This window comes from Pseudopipra pipra, chromosome 7 (assembly GCF_036250125.1).
Source record: "Pseudopipra pipra isolate bDixPip1 chromosome 7, bDixPip1.hap1, whole genome shotgun sequence".
In the NCBI taxonomy this organism is placed as follows: domain Eukaryota; kingdom Metazoa; phylum Chordata; class Aves; order Passeriformes; family Pipridae; genus Pseudopipra; species Pseudopipra pipra.
Window position 1 is genome coordinate 15,702,787 of NC_087555.1, and position 20,646 is coordinate 15,723,432.

The window sequence follows — 20,646 nt, forward strand, 5'->3', positions numbered from 1 at the left end:
ATCAGCTGTGCTTGTAAACTAGAATTGAAGTTGATCACAACCGAAGAGGCAAATCATTAGGCAGCATGAATTCTGTGGTGTATTTCAGAGGTTCTGTTCTGCTTTTAATTAAAAAAATTTTTTGAAATCTAAGAAGCCTTATGGATAAAAATTGAGGAAGTGTACAATTCTGAAGAAATGTACAAATGTTAATTTTTTAAATATTAACAGGAGACTGCTATTTGAATAAATACGGTATACTGTCTTTATATCTGTGTTTAGAAACACAATTTAATATACCAAAGTAAATTTTTTCATCAGAAGTCCATTTTATGTATAACAGGCATGTTATTAAATAAAAAACCAAAAGGCTAAAAGTAGATTTATAAACAATACTTTTGTCAGATTATTTGATTTTCATTATTGTTTCAAGTAAAGGTTCCAGCCACCTTTACTGAAGCCACTTTGAAGAGATGCTTTGTTAGTTCTTTAATTACTAATGTAGGTTTCTTTGAGTGGTGGCCTTGTTTATACAAGAAATACATTTGAAGGGCTGTTAATTTATTGAATACCTTGAATACCAAGCATCACTGAAATTTAAAGACCTGTTTGAAACTGAAATTATAGATTTCAATAGCATTTTATGTCAAGACTCCAATACCAAGAGGAGAGAGCAGGTTTTAGTGGACAATGATCCTGTCTGCATACTATTGTAGTGGACATCCAGCCTGGCCAAGACAAGATATGTTTGCAATCATAACATGCTTATTTTTTGCTTAAATTCTTGGGAGGTGACGGAATGACAGACACATACTTTCTGTCTTAGACTAAATACAATTATCTTTTCATCTTTTTACAGTTTTGCTTCAGAAATACTTGTTATGATTATCCAGACTTGAAATCAGTGGGTGAATTGGGTAAATAAGGCTATCTATACTTTTAAAGTATTTCTACTTTATACTGCTTTCCTCATTTGAAAGCCTTGTGTTGCTTTGACAGATTGTGAACACACTACCCTGGCTGCTTCAAGTCATCCCTTTGCGAGGTTGATGCAGTGAATCAAAATTATTTTAACTGCTTTAAATAACTAAGATAAGAATCCTAATCACAGAAATTGTCATTCATTAATTGAGTATCTACAGAGCGGAGAGCAGGAGTGTGTTGTTTCTGCTGGTTGCAGATTAGCAGTCTGTTCAACTGCTCAGTCTCATCCATCCCATACACAGGGTTATCATTCCCAGAACCGACAGCTGTGCCCCGTGCAGAGGGAGCTGATCCAGCCCCTCTGACAGAGCATGTGCCTTGTTTGATCAACAGTGATCCCTCTGTGGCAAATGCATACTGCTGGAAAAACATTAGGAGTTGAGAAAGACTGGATGTAAAAGACAGAGAGTGTGCATGGAATCTGGATGAAAAATGGCAGGTTTTACTCTGTCTTGAGCAGTCAAAAACATGTAGCTAGAAATTACATATCCTAAAATATGTCGAAATAGCAGCTTTTACTAGGCAGCTGAGCGATGATAAACTGCGAGAAACTGATGTACTGCTGTAAATATGCTACTTATCCTGAGATTGAAATCCCTTTACTCACTACATTATTTTCTAGGCCATCTATTGCATTAAAATGTTTTTTATTGCTTCCCTCTAATAGAGTTCTAGGGTCAGTAGAAATTGTTATGCAAACTCAAGGTTTCAGAAGTTATATAGTTGTTAGAACAACAACCAGTAACAGTGCAGACACACAGTAGAGGAGGCTTCGAGGAACTATAACCTTGTAGAAACTTTTTTTTTTCCTTCCTTTCTTCTTTTCCCTTTGATCTTGTTGCTGAATGCTAGTGGAACATGACTGTACTGTTGTGGTGTGGAGCAATCAGCTGCCAGAGCCAAGTGAAGTCTGAAGGGACATCTACCAATTAACTGAAAATAATGAGAAAAATATTATTGTTACACTAATCAAAGCAAACTTGTTACCAAGAAATTTGGAAGTCAACAAATTTGTAAGCTATGTATGGTCTAGTCTGACACTTCTGGTATAAAGATGCACTTTATACCATAAGTATATGGTACCACACTTATGGTATAAACCCCCATCCACAGGGGTTTATAGACTCTGAGGAGTAAAGGAATCACCAAGCCTTATCTCTTCTACAGTACTGGACAAAATAATCTCAAGCATTAATTCCTTTAGTAGAAGAAATTGCTTTACTAAATATGCCAGTGTTTGCTGCGATTAAGCTAGAACACATTATTTAGAGACACATCCAAGTTCGATTTAAAGACTTCAGGATGTGATGAATTTACTTGTTACACTGTTGAACTGTTTAAATAAACCTTTACTTTTGCAGTTAAGAACTGCACCTAACTGCCAATTTGAATTTTCTAATTATGAGCCAGGAGGTGCCTTTTCTTCCCTACTGTTAAGGAACCCCTATTATTAGATGTATTCTTACTTTAAAATGGCAAGGAATCTTGACTTGAAGTCCAGCACGGTTTGTATTATGTCTGCAATTACAAACAGATTGTGTAACATTTGAAAAGGTTATGTGTTACTTTCTTAATAACATGATTTGCATCTGTGGCCTCAGTGACTCTCTGATGAATGAGAACAGTAACTTTGCCTCCTCGATAGTGGACTGTTGGGTCCTGGTTTTTAAAGTCTGCACAACATACTCTTAAACTGTAACAAATACTCTTTCAGACAGGTCCAAGTTCATAAAGCTCTCTTTCTTTGCATCAAGTTAGAAGAGTGATACCAATACTTGTCAAGATTTTTCTGGACCTCTACTGTCTTTTCCTCTCCTCCAGTTATTTTCAGCTGGCAGGATGAAGATTTTCTCTGAGTACTTGTGAAGCGAGAGTAATTTTCCAGGTCAAATTCCTTGCTTATGGTATGGACTGCTTGTTTTGCTCCTCTGTGGAGGCTGGCCTTCATTTCTAAAACTGTATTTTAAATACTGAAAGGCAGCTATGTAGCAGCTACTTGTCTGCTTCTTGGTACCATCTGGGATGTGCAGTGAACTTTGCACTCAAGGTATTTTAGCAATTCTTTAAAAACATAATATCTTAAATTAGCTTAATACCTATGAAGAGATTCAATTGACAGTTTTAGTCTGATTTTCTTTACATAATGTATACTTATTATGTCCCCTAATTTTCTTGGATTAGTTTCAAAGACTTTCATTTATCTAAAGCATACCTTCAGTGAAGACTTAGAAAATGGGGAATACAGAATCTTCTATTTCCTAATCAGCTTGTAATGACACTGCATATATGATTTACCTGACAAGCTGTTTCCTTACAGTTTTACCTAAGTTTTGGGGCAAGAATATCTGTAATCTAACCATGTAAATAATTTTGTCAAGTCTGTATATTTTTCAGTACGCTTGTACTGGTATCTGATAGGCATGCTCATTAGCTATTGTGTTTTTTCCACTTCATTGGTATTGTTTGGAGACAATATCATACAGTGTTATATTCAGACTATTATCCTTGGGATGTTTTTAACTCCTCTGGAGCATGTCCTCAGCACCTACATCCATGTATTCACAAAGACTTCTTTCTGTAGTTTGTGGAAAGAGTGGAAAGCACAGCATAATAATTTAGTTGGATGACCAATTCCTTCCTGTTTTAGCATTTTACTTATGGTAAAATGCTTACATTTTAGTTGCACAAAACTGTCTTGACAAAATGTACTGTTAACAGGCTTGCTCTTAAGCCTGTGACTGTAATACATAATACTAATCTTTCTAATACCTTGCAAGCTTGTGTTCTGACTGCAAAGAGTGTGCTGCCAGAGTACAGCTTTTTTTTTTTTTTTTATGCTAAACTTTCTTCCACAGAAGTGGAAATGTAAAAGCGCTATGAATTTAAGTATTGTTTTGAATTTATTTCTGCAATTTGCTTGAAACTTGACCTTTATCTAAGCTCCTCTCACTTCTGCATTGGGATAACTCCTGATCCATATGCGTACCTGTATTCAGGATTGTGAGAGTGTTATCTGTGAATAAATCCAAAAATATGTTGCAATTTGGGGGTTTTTTTGAGAACTGAAAGTCACAGCATGGTTTGAATTAAAGAAGATTATACATTATATTGTAGCAGTATCTAAAGTGGGAATGCTCGAACTAAAACAGGAGTTCTTCTGTTCTGCACATCACTGAATGTCTAGGAAGGCTGGTCACTCCTGAATCCCCTGCTTTTTTCCCTGATGTGTAAGCCTTCCCTCTACTTCCCCCTACTAAAGTTGTTACCTCAGGTCAGTTACTTATTTCTTCTGAAACATCATCTTACATTCTTTTAGTTGAAATTTTATGTAATCACGTGGTAGTATTTTCTCCCTTTCTCTTAGATTTTTCTTTTAGAGTCAGAGTTTATAATTGATTTTTCTCTATAGCGAAGTAAAAAGGTGGTGTGCCTTCCTGTGATTTATGTTCCTTTAGCTGCAAAGTTAACTAATGTGTATAAAGGTTCAAGATTTTTTTAATAAATAACTGTTATTTTTTGTGGACCTTTTGTTACAGAAGTTGCTAGTAACTGCTGAGCAAAGAGACTTTTTTTGTAAATAAAACGTTTATAGAACGTGAGAAGTTGGAAGGAAAATATTTTCATCTAATTTAGTGAGCTTGGATTGGTTTCTCTAAAATGACAACACCTGGAAGTGTTTTTCCTCTTTTGTTATCCATCAGACATGTACATCTGAGGTTTCTGATCTTTGGCTTAAACTACTGTTAAGTTTTCATTATAAATGTACCACCTACTGGAGCAAAAGGCCCATCAGCAAATATTTATTAATGTTATCTTCTCCCAGACACATTTGCATAGTAATTTCTTGCTAGATTCCTGTGCTTCTGGTTGTCAAATCTACACTGCTTCTTGTCAGCCTCACCATAGGGTATAAAAATGGTAATAAGAATTGGAGGGGATGTGGAGCATGAAGGCTTAATAAAATTACTTTAAAAAAAAGAAAGAAGAATTGATATACTGAATTGTAATGAAAAATACCTGCCTGGAATGAATGCCCAATAAGGGAATCTTACATTCATAGGTACTCTAAGCCTTGATTTCATGATGAAAAAAAATCACATAATTGTTCAATATAGCCTTGTAGCAAAAAGAAATTTTAAACAAGATTTTAGATTATGCTGTGGTTCTCAGTTGTTTTTAAAAGAAATCTTCAGCCTCGTCTTGGCATAGGATTAGTCATGATCATCTTTACAAATGAGAGGCATTGTCCTTGGAGCTTCTTGTCTTTTATGTTATAGTAATTAAATGAATGATTAATTGTATTGCAGATATGTCTTAAGAGTTCTATTGTGCTAGCCTTGTACAGAATTAGCAAAAGACTTATCACCAAAATTTTTAAGTCTGCTTTGAAACACAGGGAATGAAGACAGTAGAGCAAATGGGAAGGATAGGATTATCTAGAAAATATCGCTCTGCGAAGCTCAAATGATTTTCTTGATGTTCCTCATGAAAGTGAATGCTTGTTTTGGCAACACTTGATTATATCATAGTAGAAAAATATATAATATATATTTTAATATATAATTAAAATATAATATATGAACAAGAACAAGCATAATGGCTTCCTGAAGATCTGAAGATCAGTCTGTTTTGCCTTATGTTAAATCTGTGTGTTCCATTAGGACAATCATTGGTTTGGTCAGGGTTGTCCTTTTTTTTTTTAATTGGGGTAAACATGATCTAGCCGATATGTTAATGAGACAGCTATAAAAATTTGGTGTTTTTCCTTACACAAGTTGCTAGTTTCTTGCAAGTAAAGCTGAGCCATGAGGGCATTTGCTTTTGAAAAGAAAGAATGAATCAATGAACCACCCTCAGAAAATGAGTCTGGCAAGCTATGAAGAAGGAGATAGGAAGAGATCAAAGACCTCCTAAGTCCCTAACTCAGGTTGTGGTGCACAAGCCCAGGTTTTCAGCAACCCAGTACCAGCTCCTCAGTGTTAAATGCAGGGAATCCAAATTTTATCCCTGTTAAATCTGCTATACTTATATATAAATATAAACATGCAGTTGCATAAATTTGGAGTTTTTAACACAGATTCGTAAGCTGCTCACCATAACCAGTGTCCTTGTACACTGCCTGTTCATTCTTTTCATCTGTCAAATGCTGTTAAACTATATTTGGATCTGGACATGTTGGGATAGTGTTAAATAAATGTTTAATTTATCATAGATAACTACAATGTAAGTATCTACAATAAACTGTAAAGGAAGTTGGAGCGACCACTGATGGGCCTACATGACATGTCTGGGATGACACAGTAATTGGAAGGAGGTAATAGCAGGATGTTTTTCTTCAAATTTGGCACTTATTTATCTGTTCTTAAGGGAGAAGATTGAATTTCTTAGTCTTAGATATTTGTTGCATAAATTCTCTTTTCAGTTCTTTATTTGGTAATTGAATGACCAATTTCATATTGCTGGGTGAAGGAAATTTAGGCTTTATGTTGAGTAGTTCTGCTTAGGAAAAATATAAATTACTTCTTTTTCTTTGGTAAGCAACGGACTGTAGTCTTCTATGATTTTCTGGAACAGGCCAGTGTATATGTCTGGCATCACTCCAGGTGGTGAGCACTTGGAGTGAGCTGGGACTGTGCTTCAGGAAACATGCTGCTTGCAGGAACAGTGCTCACATTTCCATTGGCTGGAAAAGTAGGAACATCAGCTGGAGTCATTAATACTGTTGTCTTTAGGGGTGACTGTAGCTGATCTGCCTGCTTTCCCAGAATGGGACACTGAAGCCAGTAAATAAGGCAATAAAATATTTCACACCTAATAAATTTCATAAACCAAGAGAAAATAAAATCCAAACAGTTCTAAGAAGAACACAGTTGTTCCAAAAGTTAAGAGATTGAGGTCATATAGAAAGCAAAAGGATAAGAAAAACCCCTACTATATATATAGGAGGAGGTAAAGATTCTGTCTCAGGAAACTTCTGAAATGCTTTTAAACACTTCAATAATGAAAAAAGCAGAAAAGGGAAGTAAATTCTAAGCAATGTCCAAGAGTGAAAACACTTAAAGTACATGAATGTAACTCAGGGAAATAACTGGCTACAAGAACATATCCCAAGGAGATACTCAAAATAAGCACAGTACAGCATTACAGAACAGAAATGTAAAAAAAATCAAGTTCTCCTTGCAGTTTTATGGGCATATGGAACTGATTCAAGGCCCATTTCTTCATAACTAGGCTTTAAGGATAAAATAACTTTATCTGTTACTAAAACTTATTCAAAACATGATTTTTTTTTTTTTTCAGAATGATTTGGTTATTAGTCTTTCGTCTAATGGGTTAAATCAGCTGTGTTTCATTTTATAATCTTGTACGGGGACATATATGCTTCTGTGTAGTATACACACATGTAGAATTATAAAATAACTCAAGAAGATTCCAGAGTACAAAACTGAGGTGGGCGAAGTGCTATACTTGTCATCTAAGCAGTGATAAATTATTTCAGTGGATTGCAATTAATTTAGAGTTGTGTGTATTCATGATGACAGCATAAATTATTCGGTTCTTATTTCAGTTTATTTTCTGTTATGCCTAAGGGGAGGAAATGTGCTTTGGGATATGAGAAATTCAGGACTACAGAATCTAGCCAGAGTGGAAAAGAAAAGCTAGTTGAAGTAATTGAGAGACTTGCAATACCTGGATGTCTTTCATAAAATATTGTGGCATCTTAATTACAGCTGTTAAAAATATGGCAATATTTTTGTAACATTAGCATAAACTACTAAAAAAATTAAAATTTCTGGAGGAACATCTGGAAGTGTTTTGATAGTCAAAGGCCCAAACTTTTGACTCCCACAAATAATGATGCTTTTCTAGAGTTACCTCAAAATAAGCAGGTTTGTTTCCCAATTGTATGTTATAGCCATAGATAAAACTGTAATTTTATTTGTCTGCCCACTAAGAAGAATTGTTTGATAGCTATTTTTGGTTGTTCATATGTAAGCTAAACAAGTGTGCATAAAATTAAAATATGGCATTATATGCTCCTTATCACTGTCATAGCAAATGACCTTAGAATTACTTGGAGATATTTGGAGAATTTTTTTGTTTGCAGTTCTTCCCTCCTATGTATGGGAGGAAATTGCAATGAAGGTTTTAAGTAATAAAACCATAAAGGTATGGAATGTATTTTAGTGTGGGGGCCTTAAATATAACAAATTTGAGTGAAGTGTGTCTGTGTCTTGTGCTTGTGGCATTGTGGTGGTTTTGGGTTGTTTGGTTTTTTTCAGCCTCGTAAAATTTATGGCTCTCATCAACCACTGAAATCACTTCCACTTTTGTCAGCTGAGAATGATGACTTGGCTGTGGTTGTCAGCACCTTGGCAGAGGTTCAGACTCTTATGCCATTAGAAAAACTCCTTCCAGATAATATTCCTTGTGAACGAAGATGGCTTCAGCTGTGGTAATGGATATTGCTGATCATTTTTGTGGTGTCTTTATATGCTGAAGAACTAGGATGGTCCTTAGCTGCATTTGTAAAGGAAGTGACTGCCTTAGTTGTTTAGTATGTTAAAGGCTTTCCACATCTGTTCAAATGCAATAAACTGCAAAATTTCTCTCCTTATGTGAAATGACCTGTACCTAGATGATAACCCTGGATTTCCCATGCTGCTAAATGAAACCTGTATATCCAGTCCTGTGAGTTCAATCTTCTGTCTAGATTATTTATTTTGAATAGGTATTTTAACATTCTGCATTGTTCACAAACAACCTTTTTTTTTTCTTTTCTTTTGTCTTTTTCAAATGTAGCAGTTAAGCACCGTAGCGTGTAAAATAGAAGCTAGGTAGGTCAATTTGCATCCATGGTAGGTGTTGGTGTCTACCCCTCAAATGTTTTTTCTGGTATATCATCAAGCTCAGCCCAGCAGTATCTGTTTAAGGGTGTGCACATGATAAGCATGCATGCTCTGCTGGCATTGCTGGTACTTAGTCCCTTTATAGGGAGTACTACTGTTCTGAGTTTATTAAAGATAAGCTGCTCTTGTTCACATAGCTTGTTTGTATTTTGAACATGTCCCGTATAGTTGCCTTCAGATATTCACTGTTCCTCAATTATTTTCTCAATTTAGATCTTAGCAAAGAATCACCACTTGCAAAATTAGATCTGTGATGCGATGTTTCAGTGTAGCTGTGATCAAGCTGCCCTTCACGAACCCCGAGCTGAATCACTGCATTTATCATATGAAAGTATTGTGCACAGCTAAGTGTTTAGACAAGAACAAACTGCCGTTGTTAATTAGTTTCTAAATTCTGTCTCTCTGAGGTGAACTTGCAAATCATCATGCCCCACATCTAGAATCCTGCATTTCAGCCTCTCAGATTTCTGAAAGGTTTGCAAAACTGCCTGTTGCCAATCTGATTTCTACTGAGCATACCTCTCGGAAGATTTCTGTGTCTCTCTTCTTTTATCCAGTAGAGTCTTGAAACAGTTTCTACTGTTTCAAGTAATTTCAACGGTTTATACTCCAGATTTCCCTGTTCAAGATGGTAGTCTGCAAAGAATTGAGTTGAAGAGCTTGAAACTTCTACTTTTGGCCAGACTGGACTGTCTACAAACACCTGTGGAAAACATTATGGTTGAATTGGGTCCTGAATTTTGAGTCAACTGGTATATTCATTTGTGATAGACTACAATAGCTACTAATATGATAATCTTATCTGATAAATGTGATGCCACAGGGCATGTTGGCTTACCATATGTGTTTAAAAACTCCTGAGTTTCTTGCATTTCATCTGTTAACATGCAGTATGCTTCTTTGATTTTTTGTTCTAAATGCTGTGCTTCAAGTTACAGTTGGGGTAAAAAATAGTTTCACTGTAAACTTTATGAAGATTCATATCCACAGTATATTAAAATTAACAAAACCAGGAAAACTCAAGGTAAACTTGTATGATAGTTCATTTTATGCCTAATGGCTTAGTGGTTAAAGACATTGGGATACATTTGGGTTTCAGCAAGGACTTAGTCTGGCAAGGTGTTGTTTGCAATCCAACAGAGCACTTGAGAACTTAAAATTAAGTTTTTAAGTAAGTGTCCTGAAGATTTGTGATTAAATATGGGTTCTTCTTCAGTGAGTTTGCCAAGAACACCAGTGCAATGTCATGTGCTCTGGAGCTTCACTGGTACCGGGTACCACTGGGGTTCTACATCAGAGCAAGGTCAAACACTGAAACAAATTCTGTGAGCAAAGTGTGGTACTCCAGTTTTTATTGGCAAATTCTCAGTAAGATGTGGAAAATTTGGTGTGTTCAATTTGTCATGCTTGGTAGTACCCACATCAGTTAGCTAATTCTCTTGATTTGTGACTGTTTGTATGAGTTGCTTTCTTCGATAGACTGCTTATGCTGTTTTGAGTAATGCTCTGACATGCAATATCATTGAAACATGCTGCCATCAATAACCACATGAAGAGGCACTGATATGATTAAGCTCTATATAGTTGAAGGAAAATGACTTAATATGTTTCTAGATTCTATTTATTTTTATTAACCACAGTTGCTTAAATAAATAAAGGCTAAAGTAGTAGACTGAATTTCTACAGGAACATAGAAGATTTTTGATTTTTAATATTTAACAAACCTTGACTTGTATTAGTGTCTAAATGTATTGGCAGTATACTCCAGGCAATATTTTCTCTCTTCAGTTACTTTCCAGTTTTGAAATGAGGTGACAAAACTTTTAGCTTTTATCACCTAATTGGTTTCTAAACCTAAAGGTTTCTTTATCCTCACTGTATCCAATCTTATTACATTGAATAATTTTCAAAAGAAAGAATGGAAGTTCAGTGCTGAAGTTTGCATTTTATATTGAAATAACAAGTGTTATGTTTGCTCTGGTTGATATGAGTGAAGTATGTAGCATTGCTACATGCTGCTTTTATCATTGCACCTACAAAAAGATATACCAAAATCTACAAAGTGTGAGAAATTGTTTCCACACTTTCTAGACTATTTCCTAGTCATCCTCTTTTATCAATAAGTAGCATTCACATTTATTAAAACTATACATTTGTTAGAGTAACAGCTTTTTGCCCCCTGTTCCTTTGAACTATCAACCTTTATAAGGCCTTGAATCCTTACAATACAAGGTGCACCTTTTTGAGGGAGATTTCATTTAGTTAATGAAAATTTGCTGGCTTTATGATTATGATATGAAATTTAACTCATTATTTCTGTAATATTAATGTAGTCGGTTAAGGCATGGCTGATGAGAATTACATAGCATTTAGAAACTTTCTTTGCTCTTATTCCTAAAAAAGTCTATAACAACACACGAATCCAGATTAAAATTGGTGTACTACACCTATTAATGGGTTATGGAATAATCTTTTCAAATTATAGGGGTTTTTTAGTTAAAGGTCATATCCAGGCAGTTTGTGTTAAAATGTGAGTAATTCATGATAATCTGTTGCAGTGTTTTTTAGTATTTTACTACTTGGGAGCTAAAAGGTTCTCATAGTGCTAATCTACTTAATTATCACCTACGTTTGAGGTACAAATATCAATAGGATATTTCCATTCATTTAACATATTGATAACTCTAAGATTGAGAGTTTCAGAAATCATAGGTTTGTCATTTTCCCCAGACGGTGTATGTAATATGTGCATGTCTCTCTGAATCAGAACAAATAGCTGAATTACTTCCATAATTATTTATGAAACAAATTCGTAACATAATCTTTTATACAATTTCTGTGGTGTTCAAATGGGTTTTGGGGGATTTTTCCCCCTGCAGTTGATGAAAGTCAGTTTCTTCCTGCATAAAACATGACTGTTGCTTTTATCACGTTTTGTTTATATAGGAATGTATATAATGGGAATTTATTCATATCCTTTATTCTATGATTTAATTTGAATGTCCAGAGATCATTGGTATACTTTGTGTAACACATTTTCTGAATTCTTTTACAAGCACTTAAGTAAATGAGATTAAATTAAGCAGGCACACCCTTTTTACAGCTTATATGGTAGGGGTGGGAAAGGATGGGAGGAATCCTCAAAGCAAAAAATCAACAAACAACTTTGAGTTAAACAATGCAAATACATCTGACTATTTCTGTTAAATTGTCCTAATTTTTTTTCCAAATTCTTACTTTTGGTATCTTATGTTCATGGCACTAACTTTAATATCCTGTTATAAAAACATTGTGTGTCATTTTTGCATTTGGGCAGTCAGAGTTGTGTTGTGGTAGAGGGCACAAGACGGTACTGACTTACAGCATGCTTTAAAACCAGGCTCAGGAAGTATGGAATCCCAGGTATAAGGAAGGAATATGGTTATAGGCCAAAATACAGAAGGTTATTTAGAAAACATCTGATGTTTGTATAGCTTTGATACATAGCACTGTTGCCTTTTCACAAGCTGTACAGTTTTAATTGGTTAATTATTAATTCCCTCATGAACCATCTACCTAGCTACTGGGAGGTGACAGTTTCTTTAAAATAATCCATTAAAAGGTTTATGATGGTAAACAGGGTGTCCATTAGACAGAAATTTCCACTGTCAGGAGTGCCATAAGGAGCGATCTACAGGTGAGAAATTAATCAGTTGATGCTCACATTAGTGGCAGAAGGATTGACAAAGGGGAGTAGAGAGCTTGATTTGCAAAGAGCCTTGAAAGTTACTGTTCAACATCTAAACATAAGCTATGCTAGTGCTCATCATCGTCTGAGGAGAACTCTCCCACCACTAGTTCATACATGCAAGTTTTGGTGGTGTTCAGAGTGCATCCCTTCCTTCAAGTGTGCAGTAGGGCTCCTCACTGGCTGCAGTTCAAGAGAGTTCAATATCTGTGTTTAATGAATTAATGTGAAGCCTAATGTAGATTTTCATTCTGACTTATAATTGTTGGTCATAACTATAATATCCAGATGCTATCTTCCATTATCTGAGCATTATTTTTCCATTCTCATCAGCAAGCCGTGCATCACACAGGCTTGATTGGGATGTTATGTATACTGAACATGGTCTTACAGCAGTATGGTCCCACCAGATGCAAGAAGTGGTGCTATAGTCAAAACCAGAACACTGATACCTTACAAAGCAAACCAGAAGTTACATTGCAACCAGGGTAAATATTTGATTAAAAATGAACCAGTATTTTTACTGTTCTGTAAAACTGTGCTGTAGAGACGATTTATCTGTATCTGAAAAGAGCCCAGAAGGACAATCCTATTGATTTTATTCATATCTTGATGACCCTCTAGGTTGAGTTAATGGTTTCTAAACTCAACTGAAGAGTTTGCAGGACAGTCCTGTTTGTCTCCAGTCAAGGAGAAAGAAAAATAGTGTAGAGCTGAAAGATGGACTCTTTAAGATTTTGTTCATTCTCTAAATCTTTAATATGTATTTTAATTTGTATGGGTGTAGAGTCAGTGAAAACATTGTGTAATCTAGACAAAACTGAAATGTAGTTCATCTGTGTTAAATTATGTATTTCTCTTATTTGGAAGTCATCTAGAATTACAGTTGGCATCCTTATGTGTTCTCGTACCTTGCTGGAAGAGAAGAGAGCGAGCTCTCTTATCTATCACATTATGATAGAAATTGCCTGATAGAAATTCTCAAAGAAGCTGCAGTATGATGAGGATGGGGAAAAAGCGAGTTGGATTTAACTGATATAAAAGCCAGGCAGTTTCTCACTGTGGCACTCATGGTGTGGCTTCTAAGGCAGCATATGTTTATGCATATCTTTGGATACATGCATCTAGTGAGGAAGCTGTTCTTTTGGGAAAGCAGGGCTGCAGAATCATCTGAGGATCATCTTTTGTGCCAGATCATTAATTGATTTTAAAATTGTCACAGCTTCTGTAAATCCAGACATAAAAGAAAATATGCAGCATTTCACGTAGCTAACGCTAAGATACATCCTGATTTTCATTCCCAGATGGCATAGTGAACTTCACCTCCATACATAATGTTTTTAAAACTTGGATGCTCACTGTTTTATAGATGAAGAGGTGGTTGCTCTCTCATAAATGTTAACTGTGAGAGCAGTCTGCATCAGATCAAGAGGCATCAAGGGATAATGTAATTGCAATTTTCCAAACAACTGGATCTGAATGAAGATTCATTATAGAAAAAAATAAGACGAAATAGATCTCACAGTTTCAGCATAATTAAGATTTTTGCCAGTGACTGTTATGGGAAAGGTTTCTTAAATATTTTACCCTTAAACCTTTGAAAGATGTGATGTTAGATGAGCAAGATTTTAATTCTGCAGCCACTTTATTAAGCAAAAGCAGCTCTGATTCCCAAACTTGTAACTGACAAAGAGGACCAGAACTGTAATTACCATATTTAATTACCTTTTTTGTTTGGCTTTCCTAGTGGAAAGCTTCTTAAGTCAATCAAGATGAGGAGAAATTATGTTAAAGTGTAAAGTGTTTTGTTCTTACTAAAAAGTAAGAGAGAGGAAAAAAACCCAGAAACTGCTCCTACTAATACATAATTATATAAAATATATATGAAAAAGTAAAATTAGGTTTGAGCATTGCTTTTTATTGGATATGGATTTAAATTATGCAAATAAGTCTGCTCTTGGGAAATCACACATTAGTATTCTCTTCAGCAAGGTGGTTAAGCATGCCTAAGCATGTCCTCTGCTTTGCACAGGCAAGGAACAAAAAGGAAAACAACCCAGCAAACTTATAGAGGGTATAAAGGGGAAATAGGGCTTGCATTTTTAGTTATTTTTGGTTTAGTTCAAGAAAGTTTAATGATAAGTGTAGAGGCTTCTCTATAAAATTTCTGTTTATTGTAAGCAGTATTAAAGCTCTAATTTAACAATGTTAACAAGTAAACATGTTACTGAGTAGAGATCTTTTTCTGAAAGAGTCTTAGCAACACCCACTTGGTTAATTTCTGAGCAGCAAGCTATGTCTGTGTTTTAAGGTAGATTCTTGTATTAGTGAGCTAGTCTCTCATTTCCTGAAGCAGTATCTTCTAGCACAAGTTTTTTTTAATGCCTTTTTTTTTGGTTATTTCATTTAAGTGCCAGTGCTAGCTCTCAACTGCACAATAAAGAGCTAAACCCAATTGTAGACGTCTTGGAGAGTTGACTGTGATTTTATTATGGTGTGTCTTATTATGATGTTACTTTATCTTAACATGTAACAGAGAGGAAATGATTTAAGTAAATCAGTAACTGATATTGCATAATGAAGTTCACATGAAGTAAGGTAGGGAAGAGGAAAGAACTCATGTCAGAATAGTGCAATAGACTGAAAATTGATAATAGTTTTTTTCTGGTGAGTTAGATTTCTTCTGGATAGACAATACAAAAATGGGAGCTACAAGATGACTAAAACATTTGGGTTTTGATCTTCTGTTTCTAAAACTAAAGACCACCACCATTAGTGTCATAATAAGACACTAATCTTATACAGAGTAATAATGAGGCCATTCCCAGGTGAGTATTACTGTCTATTCTGCTGCAAAAAGTACTTTGTCTGAGGAAGACGAGCACAGAGCATACAATGTGAAGTGCTAGCACAGCTAGTTATAATACAAGAGTACTTTCTTGTCAATATTATATGAGAGAAAGTAAAACCTGACAAATTACAGTGGGTTTTTTTGTGTTTCCCCTTATGTTTCAGCATATGAAGACATGAAATTCCCGTTTTATATTCACCTTTCCAAACCCTGATGATATGTGTAATAATTTTATTTTAATACAGAAATGGATTTCCTATGTCACTTTCATACTGCAGCTTCAGAGACTACATGGAGCGATGCAAGTCTTTAAAAAGCCTCTTAGCTGAATCACTCTTGAAATTTTTATACCTTGAGAATTTTGTCACAGCATTTTGCGTTATGATCATTTAGTAATAAGAACAATAGTTTTTCCATCTCTCAGAATTCTCTACGAAGAATGAACTCATTTCACATACTCTACAGGGTAGCTGGCCATTAGCAGTATAGATGGCTACTTTTCCTTATAGATTGATTTTATGAGTATAGATTTAATGAGATTTCTTAATGTTATTTTTATGCTCTAGAATTGTATATATAGATCTCCTATCTATTATTAGATAAATCTGTTGATCTTTGGTGGACTGTGCTATATATAGTGTCTGTGATCTGGAACTGGCTTAAGCAACAAACACTGCACAAGCGGAATTGCAGAAATCATCACCGAATTTCAGTGGCTATTTTGAAAAAGGGTGAACAAGAGAGAAGTTCTCTGATATTATTGTGTTATGTTAATTTAACATTCTTGTAACACACTTTTTTACTACATCTTTTTATTGTGAGTCTTTTGACATCATCAGCATATATGTGCATACTTATAGCCTTTATCACAATATATTCTTGCAAAGCTGGTAAATTGTAGTATTGGAGAACAGTCCAGGTTGTAAGGGATCTTGAAAGACCATCTAGTCCAAGCTTTCCTGGGAAGGGGAGCCTAGATGAGATTGTCTAGCATCTTGTCCAGACCTTGAAAACCCCCATTGATGAGGACTCCACCATGTCCCTAGGGAGGTTGTTCCACTGAATGATTTATCTCACTAATTTTTTCTCATGCCAAGATGACACTTCTCCCAGTGTGGGTTGTACTCCTTGCACCTTGTCTTCTCCATGTGGTTCCTCATGAAGAGAGAGCCTCCATCCTCTTTGTGACTGCCCTTTAAGTACTGAAATTCTGTGATTAGTTCCCCCCAAAGGGGAACTCATCTTTTCCAGGGAGAAAGGGCCCGAGTCCTTCAGTTTTTCCTCATAAGGCAGATTCTCCAGGCATTTGATCACTTTCAAGGGCTTTATTTGGACCTCTCCAGTCTGTCCCCATCTTTGTTGATTTGTTGGGTCCAGAACTGTAGACAGTAGTCTGGGTGCAGCCTAACAAGCACTAAGTAGATTGGGATGATCATCTTTCTCTCTCTGCTTATAAAGACCCTGTGGATCAAGGATTAAAGATTAATCTTAATTAAGATTAAAATTATTTTTGTTTCATACTGAGATTTTGAAGTGATTGAAATGACCAGGGTTTGTTATGTTGTTTGTATGTCACGTTTGTTATGCAATCTCTCTGTGTTTGGATTCATGGCCAGTAGTGTCAGACATGTTTCCTATTTTATTCTGTTCTTTATATGTGAATATAAATATATATGAATATATTTGTGAATATAATGAATATGTGAAGTTGCAAAAGATATATTTCGGTGCTAGTCTTCATGTCACTGGTCAGCCTTCATAAATTAAAGTAGAAGGTTATATGAAGGATTGTGACAAAGATGCTCTGGCTCTTCTTTGCCTCTCAAGTTTCAGTCTAGATCCAAATCTGGCTCTGGTAAGGAACACTTGTCTCATTAGTCAGTTTTTCTCTTGTCAGGAGCCAGCAATGCTGACTGAAACAAATTAACAGGAACTGTTTGAAAGGGACAGACAGAAAAGTGCTTGTGTGACTGTTCAGAGATGTCCAAGAAAAAAATTGAGTTACATTTCTGCTCATTTCTTAATGTGGAAATATTAATATTTCATGGTTCTGTTGCTGACAATCTTTCATGTTTATTTACATTGATGGCAGACAATTACTTGGCTGAAGGTTCAGTTTATTGCCAAAGACACTAGAAATTTTCTGTAAGGGTCCTTTTCTAGATTCAGGAGGTACATCTTTCTCATGATGTATTTGAGAATGGCTGCCCTGTGCAGGTTAAACCACTAAAGAGAGAATATGGTCTGGGACAAGATGGATTTTGGTCTGTATTCTTCACATTGGTTTTGAATGATGTAAAATTCCTGTCTTGTAGTATTTGACATTAAGTTAATTACACGGGGCTTTTCCTTTCTGTGAGTTACCTTTTATGTGAAACTTATACTTCTTTCTAAAGCAGTTATTTTCTCATATATAACATATATTTGATGATTTGAGATGCCAAAGGAATCACTCATTTACCTGTATGTGTGGTGTTTTCTGTAGAAGTCCAGTCGGTTTTACTCTTTCTCAAAATTCCTTCTAAGGAGTAAATTTTTTGAAGAAAATTCTTAAAGATGTTATTTTTTAGCTAAATAATATGAAGTGGAGAAGAGGAAACCTAAGGTTAAGTTATTCTAAGATCAGCCATTTCTTTTCCTCTTCTACTGAGTCTGCTTAACCACCTTGTACCCATTAAATTTTCCTCTGAAACTTGTGAAATGAAAGAAGATATCTGACATGCTCAGTAGACCAGTGGGTGTGGAGACGTAGAAATATGTGCAAATACAGAAATAGTAAAATAATACCCTAATTAAATTATTGCAGACATGTTGGGAGTGGGCGAGATTGTTTCTCACCCTGCCTCCTCCCTAAGTGAAGACACTTGTTAAGGTTGTTTTAACCAGCAATACTGTAGTGCAGGCAACAAACTCAAGCTACCCCATTAATCTACCCAGACAATACAGATATTTCTGTATATTGCAGGAGGAGGTCAAAATGACATTAAAATACAGTCCCCCATTATTCATCTGCCTTTAAAATGAGACAGTGTGATCCAGCCTTGCAGGCTGCTCTGTGCAGCTGTATTTCTAGATGCTCATCATGTCTGCAGAGCACCTGAGGGGAACATCCCAGGTAAGTAGAAACCCAGCAAAGTAGTGAACTGGAGCAGTGCAGATCATTAAGTTGCAGGTAGCTGCTACACCAGTCAGCTGGTTTGGAGAAACAAGAAGCAGATGACTTTTCTATCCCAAGTTCATTGACTAAAACCACGCTTAACTTCTTCACGAGCCTGACCTGAAGGAAGATGTGAAGACATGTGAATGAAGGGCTTTAATGTCACTCAGTTGGATTTGCAGGCAGGTGTTGGCTTCATCTGCTGCCTGGTAGGTCTTTTACAGGTCATGTAGTCTCATTTTCACTAACGTGATGGTCCTAATATGTGGTAATTGATTTCCACTGGAGCACCGGGGGTGGGTGTAAAAGCATTTTTCTCCACTGTGATCCTATCAAATGATTGCTGCTACCCTGAGGATTTTTGGAATGGTTTATAAGAACATTATGGACATAAGTCTGTATTAAAAAAAAAAAGAAAAAGAGAAGGGAAAGGAATTATATAATTTATGTAATTTAATATTTTATTTATACAATCAATTATTATATAATTTGTTGCTAAAGGATACATAGAAGTGATCTTATTGTAATTTTAAATATATTGATAGTCATTATGATATAACTTACCTTTCCCAGATGTTTAGTATGATTCTACAGCTGTCAAAATGAGCACACGTCAAAAACTGACTCGTTTACAGAAAGTGGTCTCTTGCTTAATTAAAACTGCTTTTCTAAACTTTCAGCTTTCTATTTAAGAACACAACTATTGGGATTTTATTAAACTGGAAAATATTGAGTGATGTCCACCACTTTTTTTTACTGAGCCCATGAGGCCAGATATAACTTTGAAAAGTGAGAGACTTGGGAATAATTTGGTACAGTGGCAGAGATGACAAATCTTGAGATGAAATTTTGATTTATCTGGAGTACTTTTTCAAGGAAAGCGTAAAAAAAACTTTTATGTGTTTAAAAGACAAAGTAAATAGTTTCTGATTTCCATTAAATCATGTTTAAGTGCTGTTAGTTGCCAAAATGCTCAGTGGCTAAAGGGGATACTGGCTGTACTGCAAAGTTCATCTCATTTAGCTGCTTTTAGTTCGTCTTTTCCTGAATGCTTGTTATTCGTGTTTCATTGTGTACCAATGCACAAAGCTTCCCTAGTGAACTGGCTTGCTTAATAAAATCTGTCTTGCAAGCAGGACAGATGTAAGCCTCATTCACTGGAGTAGGTCTTGCCTGTATTTTTTTTTAGGAAACGAGCCTATCAGGGCAGACTGAATTAGTACTGTATAAGCAGGTGTGATTGCAGTCGTGGTTCTGTACCAGTCATTTAAAGAGAGCTTGGGTTGTAATTTCTTTTAAGGGTTTCTCAGACTTAAACTTGAGGTAAAGCTGAAGAATTGCAAGTCCCAGAAAGACAGCTGGCCTAGTTTCCCAAGGACACACTATCTGCAGTTTCTTTTGGCTTCTGTACAATTTCAGAGGCTCAGTGCTTTGAGAAACTGGGTTGAGTGACAGATAATAGTGAAATAGCCCTCAGGAATAATCATCAGATTAGGCTTAGTCAAATGGCTTTACACTTCTGATATTTTTATTTAGTTAAGAATGCAATTAAAATAACCTAATTCGAATAAGATTTTTAAATGAAAAATGCCCATGCATGTCTGTTTAAAAAAAATACATTGTGAAGCTTATCTGTTTTCTGTATGACAATTAAAAACTCATTTATGTTTTTATGGGCATAAATCTGCATCCTGTCATGCAGTGCAATATGTTGGTACTTTGCCAAAAAGATGGCACACTGCAGTGCTATGAATCTGTTGAAGTCCAAACAAATTTGTCTCAAGAAAATCATTGAAAATACATGCCATTCTGATAGAACAAATCAAAATTACTTCAATCTATTATTAATTAAATTAGGTTGCTTCAAAATTCATAGCAGATGCCTGGAATGACCTTACTTAATGCTCTCAGGGCTTTAAGTATCTTCAGAGAACTTGGATTAGCTGAGTACACTGTTAAAGAAAGAATGTCCTATGTGAGCAAGTTGTCCCGAAGGGATAAAACTGGTACATCTCAAATGCCCTGAAGGAAATACATA

The 20,646-nt window shown here is 35.5% G+C and overlaps 1 protein-coding gene across 6 annotated transcripts in view; it reads left to right on the plus strand.

Annotated features, from left to right (window-relative positions):
- ZNF385B (zinc finger protein 385B) overlaps positions 1-20,646 on the plus strand; it is a 162,284-nt gene that overhangs the window by 47,267 nt on the left and 94,371 nt on the right. The window contains exon 1 of one of the 6 annotated variants that reach the window (XM_064660713.1): positions 18,303-18,566. The exons of the other annotated variants lie outside the window; for them this stretch is intronic. The gene's annotated coding sequence lies outside the window, so the exon portion shown is untranslated. Of the gene's footprint in view, positions 1-18,302; positions 18,567-20,646 lie in introns of those variants that run through there. 6 annotated transcript variants of the gene reach the window in all.